The following is a 16,733-nucleotide window of genomic DNA, read 5'->3' as shown; positions in this document are numbered from 1 at the left end:
ATATAAAAACAGAGGTTGTTGGAAAAACTCAGCAGGTCTGGCAATATCTGAGCAGAAAATTGGGTCTGGTGATCCTTTCTCAGAACAGTTCTCAGGAAAGGTCACTGGACCTGAAGACTGAGCTTCGATTTCTCTGCACAGATGTTGCCGGACCTGCTGAGCTTTTCCAGCAACTTCTGCTTTTGTTTCTGATTTGCAGCAGCTGGAGTTCTTTTTGTTTTTCTTTTCAGTTGATCAAATACTTTGAACCTTCCTTCTGGAAATGTAAGGGGACAGAGGGTCAAGCATGAAGGAGGAACTGAAGGAAATCCTTATTAGTCAGGAAATGGTATTGGGAAATTGATGGAATTAAAACTTGCTAGGTCCCCAGGACCTGATGCTTTGGATCCCAGAGTACTTAAGCAAGTGGCCCTAAAAATAATACATGCATTGGTGAAGAGTTCCAATGGAATGGACAGTAGCTAATATAATGTAATTTTACCTGGACCATCTCTGACTCCTCCGTTCCCTTCTTGGACTTCTCCATCTCCATTAATGATGACTGACTTGACACCAACATTTTTTACAAACCCACCAACTCCCACAGCTACCTGGGTTACACCTCTTCCCATCCTACCTCTTGCAAAAATGCCACCCAGTATTCCCAAATCCTCCGTCTCTGCCGTATCTGCTCCCAGGAGGACCACCACAGAACATACTAGATGGCCTCCTTCTTTAGAAACTGCAATTTCCCTTCCCACGTGGTTAAAGATGCCCTCCAATGCATCTCATCCACATCCCGCACCTCCGCCCTCAGACCCCACCCCTCCAACCGTAACAAGGACAGAACGCCCCGGTGCTCACCTTCCACCCTAACAATCTTTGCATAAACCAAATCATCTGCCGAAATTTCTGCCACCTCCAAACAGACCCCACCACCAGGGATATATTTCCCTCCCCACCCCTTTCCGCCTTCTGCAAAGACTGTTCCCTCCGTGACTACCTGGTCAGGTCCACGACCCCCTACAACCCACCCTCCGATCTTGGCACCTTACCCTGTCACCGCAGGAATTGCAAAGCCTGTGCCCACACCTCCTCCCTCACCTCTATCCAAGGCCCTAAAGGAGCTTTCCACATCCATCAAAGTTTTACCTGCACATCCGCCAATATTATTTATTGTATCCGTTGCTCCTGATGTGGTTTCCTCAACATTTGGGAGACTGGATGCCTCCTAGCAGAGCGCTTTAGGGAACATCTCCGGGACACCCACACCAGTCAACCACACTGCCCTGTGGCCCAACATTTCAACTCCCACTCCCACTCTGCCGAGGACATGGAGGTCCTGGGCCTCCTTCACTGCCGCTCCCTCACCACCAGACGCCTGGAGGAAGAACGCCTCATCTTTCGCCTCTGAACACTTCAACCTCAGGGCATCAATGTGGACTTTAACAGTTTCCTCATTTCCCCTTCCTCCACCTCACCCCAGTTCCAAACTTCCAGCTCAGCACTGTCCCCATGACTTGTCCTGACTAGTCCTACCTGCCTTTCTTCTTTTCTACCTATCCACTCCACCCACCAACCCCACCCCCACCCCGACCTATCACCTTCATCCCCTCCCCCACTCACCTATTGTACTCTATGCTACTTTCTCCCCACACCCACCCTCCTCTCACTTATCTCTCCACCCTTCAGGCTCTCTGCCTGTATCCCTGATGAAGGGCTTTTGCCCGAAGCGTCGATTTTACTGCCCCTCGGATGCTGCCTGAACTGCTGTGCTCTTCCAGCTCCACTAATCCAGAATCTGGTTTCCTGCATCTGCAGTCATTGTTTTTACCTAGTAGCTAATGTAACCCCATTCTTTAAAAATAGGAGGGAGAGAGAAAATGGAGAATTATAGGCAGATTATCCTGACATTAGTAGTGGGAAAAATGCTAGAGTTAGTCATTAAACATGTAATAACTAGGCATTTGGGAAGTGGTTACAAAATCGGTCTGAGTCAGCATGGACTCATTAAAGGGAAATCATGCTTGACAAATCTTCTGCACTATTTATTGAGGATGTGACCAATGGAGTTGTTAAGAGTGAAGCGGAAAATGTTGTGTGTCTGGACTGTCAAAAGATTCCTAAAAGATTCCAGACATGAGATTAGTCAGGAAAATGAAAGCCCATAGTATTGGAGGTAATGTATTTATAGGGATTGAGAACTGATTGGCAGACAAGAAGCAGCGAATTGGAAGAAGCAGGTCCTTTTCTGAGTGGCATGCAGTGGGTTATGGCAAGGTTCAATGCTGGGATGTCAGCTGCTCACTATATACATTAATGATTTGAAAAAAGGAACTGAATGCAATATCTCCGATTTTGCAGATGACGCTAAACTGGGTGGCAGGGTGTGCTGTGAGGAGAATGCTAAGAGTCGACAGGGTGATTTGGACAGACTGACTGACTGGGCAAATACTTGGCAAATGTAATATAATGTGGGTACACGTGAGGTTATCTACATTGGTCCCAAAAACAGGAAGGCGGATTATTAACTGAATGGTGGCAGTTTAGGAAAAGGTGAGGCGCAATGAGACCTGGGTGCCATGGTGGAACAGTCACTGAAGTTTGTCATGCAGATGCAGCAGGCAGTGAGGAAAGCTAATGGCGTGCTGGCCTTCATAGTGAGAGGACTGGAGTATCGGAGGAAGGGTGTCTTGCTGCAGTTATACAGGGTTTTGGTGAGGCCATGCCCTGAGTATTGTGTGCAATTTTGTTCTCCTAGTCTGAGGAAGGAAATTGGTGCTATTGAGGGAGTCCAGTGAAGGTTCATTGGATGGATTCCTGGGATGGCAGGACTGACATATGAGAAAAGACTGGATCGACTAGGACGTACTCACTGGAATTTAGATGAATGAGGGGGATCTCAGCGAAACATACAAATTCCTGATGGGGTTAAACAGACTAGATGCAGGAAGAATGTTCCCAATATTGGGGAATTTCAGAACTAGGGGTCACAGTCTTAGAATAAGGGGTAAACCATTCAGAACAAAGATGAGGAAGCATTTTTTCACTAAGAGTTGTGAACCTGTGGAATTTTCTTCCACAGGAAGCTCTTGGGGACAGGGATATTCAAGAGGGAGCTGGATGTGGCTGCTTCAGCTAAAGGGATCAAAGGGTCTGGAGATAAAGCAGGAATGGGATACTGAGATTGTATGATCAGCTACAATCGTTTTGAATGGTAGTGCAGGGTCAAGGGGCTGAATGGCCTACTCCTCCTCCTATTTTCAATGTTTCAGTAAGTTTGCAGCTGACGCAAAATTGGTGGAGTTGTGGATAGTGAGGAAGGTTGTCAAAGGTTACAGTGGGATTTGGATTGGTTGGAATGTTGGGTGGAGAAATGCCAGATGGAGTTTCAACTGGACAAGTGTGAGGTGATACATTTTAGGAGGTCAAATGCGAGAAGAAAGAATAAATAAATAACAGGACTCGCAGGAGTATTGATATCCAAAATAATCTTGGGATGCAAGTTCATAGCTCCCTGAAAGTGGCAATACGAGTGGCTAAGATGGTAAAGAAGGCAGATGGCATGCTTGGCTGCATTGGATGGTGCATTGAGGATGAAATTTGACATGTCAATTTCCAGCTATATAGCACTTTAGTTCAGCCATATTTGGAGTACTGTGTGACGTTCTAGTGACCACACTATTGGAAAGATGAGGACACATTGGAGAGGGTGTAAAAGATGATGACTAGGATGTTGCCTGGATTGGAGTGCATGAGTCTATAAGGAGAGGGTGGACAAACCTGGATTGTTTTCATGAGAGAATCAGAGGCTGAGGGACAACCTTGTTGAAGTTTATAAAACTATGAGAGGCATGCATAGGATGGATAGTCAGAGTGTTTTTCTCAGGGTGTAAATGTCAAAAACAAGGGGACATAGGTTTAAGGTGTAAGGGGTAAAATCTTTAAAGAAGATGTGTGAGTGAAGTTGATGACGCAGAAGGTGGTAGGTGCCAGGACTGCACTGCCAGAGGAGGTGGTAGGAATAGATTCAACAGCAGCACTTAAGAGGCATTGAGACAGACACATTTATAGGGAGGGAATAGAGAGATATGGACCATGTGTGGGCAGATGGGATTCATTTAGAATGGCATCATGATTGGCATAGACTTGATGGGCTGAAGGGCCTGTTGCTGTGCTGGACTGTCCCATGTCCCAAGTGCTATAAAGAGCAGGATGCTGCACCAACTCCTCCATCATTTCCCCTCCCCCTACCCCTCCATGCCCACTACCACTACTATGCACCCCTCCCCAACCCCTACCACCACCACTAATGAGACTGAAACACTGGACACTAATACCCTGTTTGTCAGCTGATCCCAGTGAACTATCGCCCATTGTCATGGATGGACACTTTCTTTATCTCAGTCACTAATATTTCATATCGAAACAATTATTTCTCAACAAACTCAACAAAATATCAGAAATTTGATCCAAATCACTGACTGCTTGTAAAAGGGAAAATGTGAGCACGGAGCTCCTCACATCATCAATGCTCCTTCCTTGGCCAATCAGCAGCACCACCACGCAGAGTCCTCTGTCCCCGCAATCCAGACCAACCATCCGACTGCCTCTTGCCTCTTGCAATGCGGAGCCAGCTCCTGCCCACTCCCTATTCCAGATCCTGGAATCCAGATTCATTCTCAGCCCCAACACTGAGACTCCACTGATCAACATCACAAATGAGTGTGACTGTGCTTCTCACTGTCTCTCCATGCACCTACTATCTCAGCTCGGTAAAAACAATGACTGCAGATGTTGGATTAGTGGTGCTGGAAAAGCACAGCAGTTTAGGCAGCATCCGAGGAGCAGTAAAATCGATGTTTAGGGCAAACGCCCTTCATCAGGAAAGGCTTTTGCACAAAATATCGATTTTACTGCTGTTCGGATGCTGCCTGCACTGCTGTGCTTTTCCAGCACCACTAATCCAGAATACTATCTCAGCTCTCCAATCCTTTGAGAAACATTGAGTCCACTTTCTGTTGGTAGGTCCCAGACACACATTGCAGCTCCTGGCACTGCTCTCTCTGTGCCTCCCTGTGACTGTTCTGTTCATCAGCTTCCTCCTAGCACCAGTAGTTTCTCCTCCAGACTCTGATTATCTCTGTGCTGTCCCCAGGGCCCCATTTCTGAGCACCTCATTATCATCATTTCACCCTCAGAAACCTGCTCAACATTTCCATCTCCCCCATCACTGCACAGTCCCTCCACTCCTCCAAATATCCCAAGACTGCTTCCCCTCTCTCCAAATGTCTGTCTAACAGGAGGGCACCGTGAAGTTGAAACATCATCTTCAGGTCAGCAAACTACTAACACTCTACTAACCCACACAGATACCTCCTGAGGCTAAACCCAGAGAGGGACAATTTTGGGAAATTACTGAACTTGAGCTCAAATTCCTCTCCACAGTGAAACCATTCCTGGGTTCACTCTAAAATAGTTCCTTAAACTTCTTGATTAGAAACTTATCTCCAATTCATTCATTGGGCAAGAGGTTATTGCTGGAGAAAATTGTCATGCAAATGTTACTTACTGTTTAGAAAGAGCAGGCTTCCACTCCCATAGATCCCTCCCTGCACTGAGCAGTAATAGACCCCAGTGTCATTGGGCTGTACATTTGTGATGGTCAGAATGAAGCTGTTCGTGGAAGGTTCTCTGGAATACCATATTCGATGTGTAGAATTGTTTTTTTCACATACGGATAACTGCTTCACAGGACTCCCTGGTTCTTGTCTGTCCCAGTGAATATCAGTATGTGTCACTGTGGCGTTCCTCATGGTGCACTCTAACTGGGCAGTTTGACCCTTGGTGACACGTTCCACTATCAGAGACTGGAGAGGGACTGGACCAGATGCACCTTTAGGGGAAAAACATCAAGAATGTAAGAATCATTTCTTCAGGTTATAATGTGCTGCCAGTTGTTCAAAGGGAACAAGTTCTGTATTAAATACGGATCTGATTAAAGATTGAATCAGTGAAGCTGGAGCAGATCAAACCAACCATATCCGTAATTAAATAACTTTCATAATTTTGGTGTAAATAGTTAAAGAAGAGGGACAGGGTCTATGCATACAGCAATGTTGCCTGAATAAAGGGCAGCTCCTAAATTCAGCTCCCAGCTCAGACTCTCCCCATCCCCTGTCCTGATCCTCTGTCCCACCCCCTCCCACACAACCTGCCCCCACAAGGATTGATAGGTGATAACAATTCATTTGGTGTGGGGCTGATGAGTGAGTGATGATGGGGTGGGGTGGGAATGATGGGTAGATGATGATGGGGGTCGGGACGATGGGTGAGTGATGATGGGAGTGGGGAGGAGATGATGGGTGAGTGATGATGGGGTTCAGGATGATGGGTGAGTGATGATGGGGGTGGGGTTGGGGTGGGGTTGGGAAAATGGGTGAGTGATGATAGGGGTGAGGTGGGGATGATGGAGTGGGGTTAGGGTTGATGGGTGAACAGGATTGACACATAGTTCAACTTGATTTTCGCATGACACCACAATAAGCCTGAGCTGCTGCAATTATCCGGCAATTATTAGGTTCCTAAAAGCTGTGTGAGCAAGAGTGCAGTCTGCAGGGAGAATGAGCAAACTGATCATGATACCTTGGGACAGGGAGTGATTCAAGTGTGGATAGGAAATAGCAATGTCATTGTGGGAGGGGACAGTATAATGAGAAAGCATAGATCCTGCTCACTACAGACATGGGCGTTGTTCCCAGTGCAGGGGAGAGGATATCTCCTCAGAGCTGGAGAAGAACCTGAAGAGGGAGGAGAAGGATTCAATCATGATTGTCCATGTTGGGAACAATGACACTTGGAGCATAAGAAAGAAAGCTTCACTGAAAGACTTTCAACATTTCAGAGCTAAGTGATAAAAGTGAATCTCCATGGGAAGGATTTCAAAGTCATGGGCAAACTGGCACAGGGTAAATACAGTCAAGCAGCTGAATACATGGGTCAGAGTCTGGTCTGGATGGAATGGGTTTTGGGTTGTGGGGCACTGGCACCAGTCCTGGGGTAAAAAGGAACTGCTCTTCAGGGACAGGCTTCACTTGAAGCATGTTGAGACCAGTATTCTGGTGAATCAAATAACTCGGACTCTCAAAAAGGCTTTAAACTAATCAGAAGATGGCTGGGCCCAGGAGAAAGGGGCTGGAGTCTAACAAAGTAAATAGAGACAACAGCTATTTGGCTAACAATACTCAGAGTGGAACAGAAACAGACAGAGGATACAAACACAGAAAAACAGCAGTGAATAAGGTCACCAGGGCAAATAATGTTAATAACTCTTTACTTGAATGCACAGATTATTTCGAATAAAAAAACTGAAATAATGGCCCAATTATAGATTAGTGTCAAGTTTTTAAGAAGACTCACATTAGGTATAAAAAGTTCACTCTATTTCTCCCTCTACAGATACTGCCAGACCTGCTGAGTTCTTCCAGTATTCTCCATGTTTGCTTCAGGTTTCCATTATCTGCAGTATTTGGCCTTTAGTCAAACAGGAATCAGTGGATGTAACATCGAGGGATTTTTCAATCAGTACTTGATAAAGTCTCACACATTAGCCTATTAAGAAGAGTGCATGGTATTGACAGGAGTCTATGAGTATGGATAGAAGATTGGCTAACTAATAGAAGACAGAGAGTGAGGAGAAGGGGGCACATTCAGGATGGCAACCTGCAGCTGTTGGAGTGTCACAGAAATCAGTGCTGGGGCCAGAATTATTTACTGTATTTATTGATGTCTTGGATAAGGAATGTGAATGTACTGTCTCCAAGTCTGTGGATAATACAACAATAGGTGGGATGGTAAGTAATGACAAAAAGTGTGCACAGGGATATTGAAACAGGAAGTGAGGAGGCAAAAACTTGGCAGATGGAGTATAATGTGAAGAAATATGAGTCCATATACATTGTCTGGAAGAAAAGAGGTGCTGAATATGATTGAAATATGAAAAACTGCAGAGAACTATAGAATAGAGGGATTTAGGAGGCCTCATCCATGAATCACAGAAAACTAACATCCCAGTTCTGTTGGTCAGAGGGAAGGCAAATGGAGAGTGTCATTTATTTCAAAGGAAATGGAGAATAAGCTTCGGAATGTTTTACCAACACTGTACAAACCCCTACTCAGACCACAACTGGAATACTGTGAAACAGTTCTTGTTCCTTATCTGAGGAAAGGTGTCCTGGTATTGGAGGATGTCTGGAGAAGGATCACGAGGCTGGTAGTCGGCATGGAGGGACTATCCCTCCAATCCCTCTGCTCCAATCCCAACCTCACCATCAAGCTAGCAGATAAAGGGGGCTCAGTGATAGTGTGGCGCACTAACCTATACACCACTGAAGCCAGACGCCAACTCGAAGACTCCTCTTCCTACCGCACCCTCGACCATGGCCACAACCCCCCATCACCAAGCCATCATCTCCCAGGCCATACAGAACCTCACCACCTCAGGAGATCTCCCACCCACAGCTTCCAACCTCATAGTCCGGGAACCCCGCACTAGAACCCATGTTCTACTTCCTTCCCAAGATCCACAAGCCTGAACACCCTGGCTGCCCCATTTGTCTCAGCATGCTCCTGCCCCACTGAACTCATTTCTTCTTACCTCGACACTGGCCTATCCCCCTAGTCCAGGAACCCCCCACATACGTTCGAGACACCACCCACACCCTTCACCTCCTCCAAGACTTCCGTTTCCCCAGACCCCAATGCCTCATCTTCACCATGGATATCCAGTCCCTCTACACCTCCATCCACCATGACCAGGGCCTCCAAACCCTCCGTTTCTTCCTCTCCCGATGTCCCCAACAGTACCCTTCCACCGACACTCTCATTCATTTGGCCAAACTGGTCCTCACCCTTAACAATTTCTCCTTCGAATCCCCCCACTTCCTCCAGACCAAAGGGGTAACCATGGGCACCCGTATGGGCCCCAGTATACCTGTCTCTTTGTTGGCTATGTAGAACAGTCCATCTTCCGTAATTACACTGGCACCACTCCCCACCTCTTCCTCCGCTACATTGATGACTGCATTGACGCCACGTCGTGCTCCCGTGAGGAGGTTGAGCAATTAATCCACTTCACCAACACATTCCACCCTGACTTTAAATTTACCTGGACCATCTTTGACACCTCCCTCCCCTTCCTGGACCTCTCCACCTCCATTAATGATGACTGACTTGATACCGACATTTTTTACAAACCCCACCAACTCCCATAGCTCCTTGAATTACACCTCTTTCCACTGTACCTCCTGCCGAAATGCCATCCCGTACTCCCAATTCCTCCGCCTCTGCAGTATCTGCTCTCAGGAGGACCAGTTCCACCACAAAATACATGAGATGGCCTCCTTCTTTAGAGATCGCAATTTCCCCTCCCATCCACACCCATCAAAGTTTTACCTGCACATCCACCAACATCATTTATTGTATCAGTTGCTCCCGATGCGGTCTCCTCCACATTGGGGAGACTGGACACATCTGAGCACTTTAGGGAACATGTCTGGGATGCCCGCACCAATCGACCTCACCGCCTTGTGGTCCAACATTTCAACTCCCCCTCCCACTCTGCTGAGGACATTGAGATCCTGGGCCTTCTTCACCGCCGCTCCCTCACCACCCGACGCCTGGAGGAACAACGCCTCATCTTCTGTCTTGGAACACTTCAACCGCAGGGCATCAATGTGGACTTCAACATTTTCCTCATTTCCCCTTCCCCCACCTCATCCCAGTTCCAAACTTCCAGCTCAGCACTGTCCATATGCGTTGTCCAACCTGCCTATCTTCTTTTCCACCTATCCACTCCACACTCCTCCCTGACATATCACCTTCATCACCCCCCCCCCACTCACCTATTGTACTCGATGATACTTTCGCCCCACCCCCACCCTCCTCTCATTTATCTCTCCACCCTTCAGGCACTCTGCCTCTATTCCTGATGAAGGGCTTTTTTACTGCTCCTCGGATGCTGCCTGAACAGCTGTGCTTTTCCAGCACCACTAATCTAGAATCTGGTTTCCAGCATCTGCAGTCATTGTTTTTCTCCTTTTCTGTTTCCTGGGGTCAGTCTGCAGTTTTCAGAAAAGGCAACCCCGATCTCAGCCAAATTGTCAAAACCACATTTTGGGTTGGTGTTCCCTCTCTTTGCTCTGTAGATGGTGTAATCCCCAGTTTTTTCCAATTTATCGTCTGTCAGCTGAACAGCTGGGAGATGGTGGGACCACAGAGGGACACTCTACACTCTCAGTGAGTGTGAGGGTGTAGTTTGGCTCAGCTGGTCTCTCTCTCACACGTAGGGCAGGAACCTGTGACTGTCAAAACTATTTCTGGAGCTTGGCTCAAAGCTGACGTTCTAGTGCATGTGGCGGATGTCACAGAGCATCTTCTGATGAGGTACAGTGGGTGGATGAGGCTGTTATAAGACAGATGAGTGTGGCACCATGGCAGCAGATCACCTGACAGGAGGGGCTACACACAGCAATAACAGAGAGAAGATTGCACTCTGTCCTTGTTTCCATCAGATGTTGTGCAGAGCGTTCAGGCATCCAACTCATAGATTTAAAGATCCCAGAGCACAATGTGAAAAAGAACAGGGGATAATATCCGTCTCCTGATCATCAACATCCTTCATTCAACTAACATCATCATACAGAACATGAGCTGGCATTCAGCACATTCATCTTTGGAAATGCTCCCAGACTCAGGATTCATGCGATCACAAACACTGAACTTCAAACTGGTTCACAGTTTGTCAAGTCCTGGAGGTGTTTTAATGGTACAAATTCAATGTTCCTGATTTTAGAGAATTATTGTGAGTGTCAGCATAGGTTCATGGTGAAACTCATCCTGAGTCACAAATCTGTACATTCAACAACTTTATAAAAACAAGAGCTTGTCTTTCAAATCCACCCCAACAAGACCCAGTGAACACACAGACTAATCCAATCCACTCGAAGCAAGCATAATGTGCAGCCTATTCCTCAATCCCATTCCCACCGTTACTGAATGACAGAAGAGGATGGGAGGAACACTTTGTTTCCTAGTCTGTGTTCCCAACCTGTGCAGCTCTGTGTCAGCTACACCAACAATCCCCAGACAGTGATAAATTTTCCTTGTGACACTCCCCTCCAGTTCTCAATATTCAAACTTACACAATTCACACAAACCCCATAGCAGCACCACAGAAAGGTTTTTACAACATTAAACTTCTCCAAAGTAAGCACTTACCCAAAATGACGCAGACAGACAGGATCACAGCAAATAGAGTTCCACTGATCATCTCAACAGGGTGACAACTCTGTTTCTCCACACTGTTTATTGTATGTCCAGTTAATACATCGAAACACAAAGTGTCCTAGCCAACTACAGCTTCTTTAATCTCTCGTTTCTCAGGAGGCAAAGAATTTAAAGCGTCAATAAAGGAGAAGCATGGACAATAAACCAATGGCTGCTCTCTTCTGCGGGAGGATAAGACTGGCTGGATTTTCTTGTGACTCAGCGAGTTTTATTTCAGCAGTGATGCTAATTACTTATTCAGTGCAAGTTCCTCATACTTAATCACTGAAACATTGAGAATTTACACACTTGCTGCAACTTGTGAGTGGTCAAAACCTTTATGGAAAAAACATTGGATTGGTCTTTATTGTGGAAGATGCTTCAAACATTCCAATAAAAATAAAGGATATTGGGCAGGGAGTAAGTCCATCACCATCACTGAAGCAGTCATGTCAGACAAACTAATGGGGCTAAAGGCAGATCAGTCCCTGGCCCTGATGGCTTCCATCCTTGGATTCTAAAAGAGGGAGCTACAGAGATTGTGGATACATTGGTTCTAATTTCCCAAAAAGCATTAGATTCTGGATTTGGAGATGCCAGTGCTGGACTGGGGTATGCAAAGTTAAAAATCACACAACACCAGGTTATAGTCCAACAAGTTTAATTGGAAGCACACTAGCTTTCATCAGGTGATTGTGGAGGACTCAATTTTAAGGCACAGAATTTATAGCAAAAATTTACAGTGTGATGTAATTGAAATTATACATTGAAAAATACCTTATCTGTTGAGTCTTTCATCTAATTGAATACCGTGATAGTTTCACTTCTTTCATGTGTGAATCACAAACCTTTTTGTAAACGTTGCATTCTCGGGTAAGCTGTAACAATTGGTGATAGCTAGACAATATGTTGAAGGTGTTAGCCCCCTGTGTTCTCTCTCTATGCCATGATATTTAGATTGATTCTAATTTAAAAAGTGAGATAAGAGAGTTTTACATGAAATTCATGCAGTTTTTGAGCAAAGTACAATGTAACTCTGCAAGTACAAATTCAACCCACAAAATATATGTATGCATGCGGGTCTTTGTGTCTGTATGTATGTCTGCCTGGGTTGGGGGTTGTGATTGTGAGAGAGAGAGTGTGTATATGTGTGTGTGGTGAGTGTGGAGTGTCTGTGAGGGGGTGCATTAGTGAGTGTGGCAGTGTGTGTGCATGTCTGGGGTGTGGGGTTGTGAGTGTCTGTGAGAGAGAGTGTATATGTATGTGCATGAGTGTAGAGTGGTCTAAGTCTCTGAGAGGATGCCTGTGTGAGTGTGGGAGTGTGTGTGTCTGTAAGGGTGTGTGAATGTCTGTGTGCGTGTCTGTGTACATGTTGTGTCCGTGTGTATGTGCGTGTATAGGAATGCTTGTGTGCGTGTGTGTGTGTGTGTAAGAGTGTCTGTGTGTGTGTATAGTGCAATGGTGGTCACCTGTAATGTGACATGAACCCAAGGTCCCGGTTGAGGCTCTCCCTATGGGTACCGAACTTAGCTATCAGCCTCTGCTCGGCCACTTTTCACTGCTGCCTGTCCTGAAGGCTTCCTTGGAGGATGGTTCGAAGGTCTGAGGTTGAATTTCCTGGACCGCTGAAGTATTCCACAACTGGGACGGAACACTCCTGTCTGTTGCTTGTTGGGCGGTGCCCATTCATCCATTGTCATAGCCTTTGCACGATTTCCCCAATGTACCATGCCACTTGGCATCCTTGCCTGCAAAGTATAAGATAGACAACATTGGCTGAGTCACATGAGTACCTGCCACATACATGGTGGGAGGTGTCCCCACGTGTAATGGTGGTATCCATGTCCACACTCTGACACGTCTTGCAGAGTTGTATGGAGTTGTCCTGAAAGCTGGGCAGCTTGCTACGAACAATGATTTGTTTGAGGTTTGGCACTTGTTTAAAGGCAATTAGTGGAGGTGTGGGGAAGGTCTTGGAGAGGTGTCAGCTTCATAGATAATGTGTTGCAGGTCACGGAAAAGTACTCAGGGATGCCCTCACAAGTATGGGGTATGATGCTCAACTCATCGACTGCCAGTTCTGACGTGCCACAGCAAGGAACCATAATGACCTCCTCAGGAGATAGACACATGCTGCAACCAACAGGTTACCTTCGTTGATTGGAATTCCCAGGAGCTGAAAAACTACGCCAGGTGCATACTTATCAAGGACATGCAGTAGCTATTCCTTGAACAATTTCCACATTTCAATTGTGCCCATCCCCTGCAGTGTCCTTCCCCATCCTATGCATCCTAAATCTTGCCTAATCACATCATAATTGCAATTCCCCCAGCTATGACTCTTGCAGTAAATACCTGTCCCTTTCCATCGCTAAAGTAAGCCTAACTGAATTGTGGTCACTATCACCAAACAAACAAAGATAAAGGATCATTCCTACAGGAGTAGAACATTCAGTCCATCAACTCAACCATGACTGATCATTTACCTCGATGCAACTTTCCTTCATTATCTCCATATATCCTGATACATTGGTCTCTAGAAATCTTTCAGTTCCTGTCTTAACCATAATGTCTGAGGTCACGCATCCCTTTGAGATAGGGAATTCTTCAGATTCCCCACCTTCTAGGTGAAGAATTTCCTCCTCATTTCAGTCTCAATTGGATGACTCCTTTTGCTGTGATAATGTCCCATGGATCTTGACTCACCAGTCAAGGAAATCATTGCCATCAACATCCATATTGTCATGCCCTTGAAGCACATTGAAAGTTTCAATATAATCACTTCTGATTTTTCAAACTGAGAGCATACAGGCCAGTTTCCTCACTCTCTCTCATCCAACAAATCCATCATCCCAGGGATTACTCTGCTGACCCTCCATACTACTCCCTCAATGTAAGTTTGTGCTTCCTTACATTCAGGGACAAACGGACCACAATCCAGGTGTGGTCTCCCCAATACTTTGTCCAGCCGCAGCAAGACTTCCTCAACTCCCTTGTGCTAAAGACTAACATTTGACTTTCTTTGTGACTGCTGCTAGCTCATGCCTACTTTTCATGTGACATGGACACAGAAACCCAAGTTTGTTTGGACACCAATAATTCCCAAACATTTACTGTTCTAAAAAAAAATTCTGCCTTTCTGTTTCCTTTGGTAAAGTAGCTATCTTCACATTTTTTCACATTATATTTCACCTGCCTGACCTTTCCCATTCACTGAATCTGGCCACTTGATGCCCCCTTGCATCTTCCACACAGCATCCAATCTTACTTACTTTTTATACCATCAGAAAGTTTGCAGCCAATCCAGTTGGGCCCCACATCCAAACCATTTCTCCAGCTGTTGAACACTGTGGGCCTTGCACTGAGCCATGCAGTATGCCACAAGGAACAGTCTGTCTTCATGTGAGACACCCTTTTACTCCTACTCTTTGCTTTCGGTCACCTTTCTTTTTTTTTTCTTTAATTCATTTGTGGGACTTGGGCATCACTGGCTGGCCCAGCATTGATAGCCCATCCCTATTTGCCCTTGAGAAAGTGGTGGTGAGCTGCCTTCTTGAATATCTGCAGTCCACTTGTTGTGAGTTGACCCACAATCCCGGTAGGGACGGAATTCCAGGATTTTGGCCCAACGACTGTGAAGGAATGGTGATATATTTCCACGTCAGGGGGGTGAATGGCATGGAGTGGAAGTTGCAGGTGGTGGCATTCTCAAGTACCTGCTGCCCTTGTCCTTCTGGGTGGAAGTGGTTGTGGATTTAGAAGATGCTGTTGAAGGATTTTTGGTGAATTTTTGCTGTGCATCTTGTAGATGATACACAATGCCCCAACTGATCGTTGGTGGTGGAGTAATTGAATTTTTGTAGATGTGGTACCACTCAAGCGGGTTGCTTTTCCTGGATGGTGCCAAGCTTCTTGAGTGTTGGAGCTGCATCCATCCAGGCAAGTGGGGACCATTCCATCACACTCCTGACTTGTGCCTTAAGATGGTGGACAGACGTTGGGGTGTCAGGAGGTGAGTTATTCACCACTGAATCCCCAGTCTGTGATCTGCTCTTGTAAGCACTGTATTCATGTCATGAGTCCAGTTGAGTTTCTGGGCAATGGTAATCCCAAGAATGTTCCCATTATACTTTATCTGCCATGCATTTGCCCACTCCCTCAGCTTGTCCAAATTACACTGCAGCATCTCTACATTTCCTCACAGCTCACCCTCCCACTCAGCCTTCTGTCACCTGCAAACTTGGAGATATTAAATTCAGTTCACTTTTCTAAATCATAAATCAATATTGTGAAAAGCTAGAGTCCGAGTACTGAGCTCTGTGTTATCCCACTAGTCATGGGCTGTCCCTCAGGAAGCAACTCCTACTGTGGCTCTTTATTCCCTGTTTGCCAGTCAGTGCAAAATCCATTTCATTGCAATATCCCAGTCTCATGGGTTGTAATTTTTCATGCTAATCTTTTCTGTGGCTTCTTATTAAAAGCCTTCTGAATGTAAATTCATGTTAACAGCAAAAACGCCAAATGTGAATTGAAATGATGAGAAATCAAGTGACTCATTGAATTTCTGGTCCACATCGATGTGACTGAACTGTGTTTTCCTGATTTTTACATTCTTTTTCTTCCTTTGACATCCATGTCAGGTCTGTCTTGTATGATTGACTTCATCTGGGAGAGGAGAAATTCAGAAATGGTGAAACTATTTAGAAATTGTGTATTCATTCTACATCGGATGAAACAAACATTTTGCAATCAGTTTAAGTTTATCTTGTTCAGTTCTGTAATCTGGTCTGTATTTGCATTTACGGTCAGGCAAATTGGGGACTTTGGAATGTTTGGAACCTTTCTCCATTGCAACAACTCCTGGAATAAGACCATAAGACATAGGAGTGGAAATAAGGCCATTCGGCACATCAATTCCACTCTACCATTCAATCGTGGCTGATGGGCATTTCAACTCCACTTACTAGCATTCTCCCCGTAGCCCTTAATTCCTCGAGACAAAAGAATCTATCAATATCTAATGTGCTTGATTTCCAGGGAGTCATGACAATGTGGAATTTTAAACTACACATGTTGTCATTACACCTTTAATGTGTTTGGAAATAATCTTGGTTGATGATCCATTGTCATTATAACTGGTATAGTGATTGTAACCAGCGCTATAGAAGTCACAGGGTAAATTCACTGAGAACAATTCATAAACAAAAAATATTATTAGATTCACTTCATGGAAAACCCACTCAGTAATGTCTGTTCACCAAAGGGTTAAGAAGAAGTTAAAGAAAAGCATTGAAAAACAAAAAATAGAATAAGGGATGTGTTCAAATTGCAATCCCCCATCGGAAACTAGAGAACCGTGCTGAACTTCCTCTTTACTGACAAGTAAATTTCTTTATCATCTCAGAAACAAGAGACTAAAGAAGCTGCAG

This window comes from Hemiscyllium ocellatum, chromosome 10 (genome assembly GCF_020745735.1).
Source record: "Hemiscyllium ocellatum isolate sHemOce1 chromosome 10, sHemOce1.pat.X.cur, whole genome shotgun sequence".
In the NCBI taxonomy this organism is placed as follows: domain Eukaryota; kingdom Metazoa; phylum Chordata; class Chondrichthyes; order Orectolobiformes; family Hemiscylliidae; genus Hemiscyllium; species Hemiscyllium ocellatum.
This window is presented reverse-complemented; position numbering follows the sequence as displayed.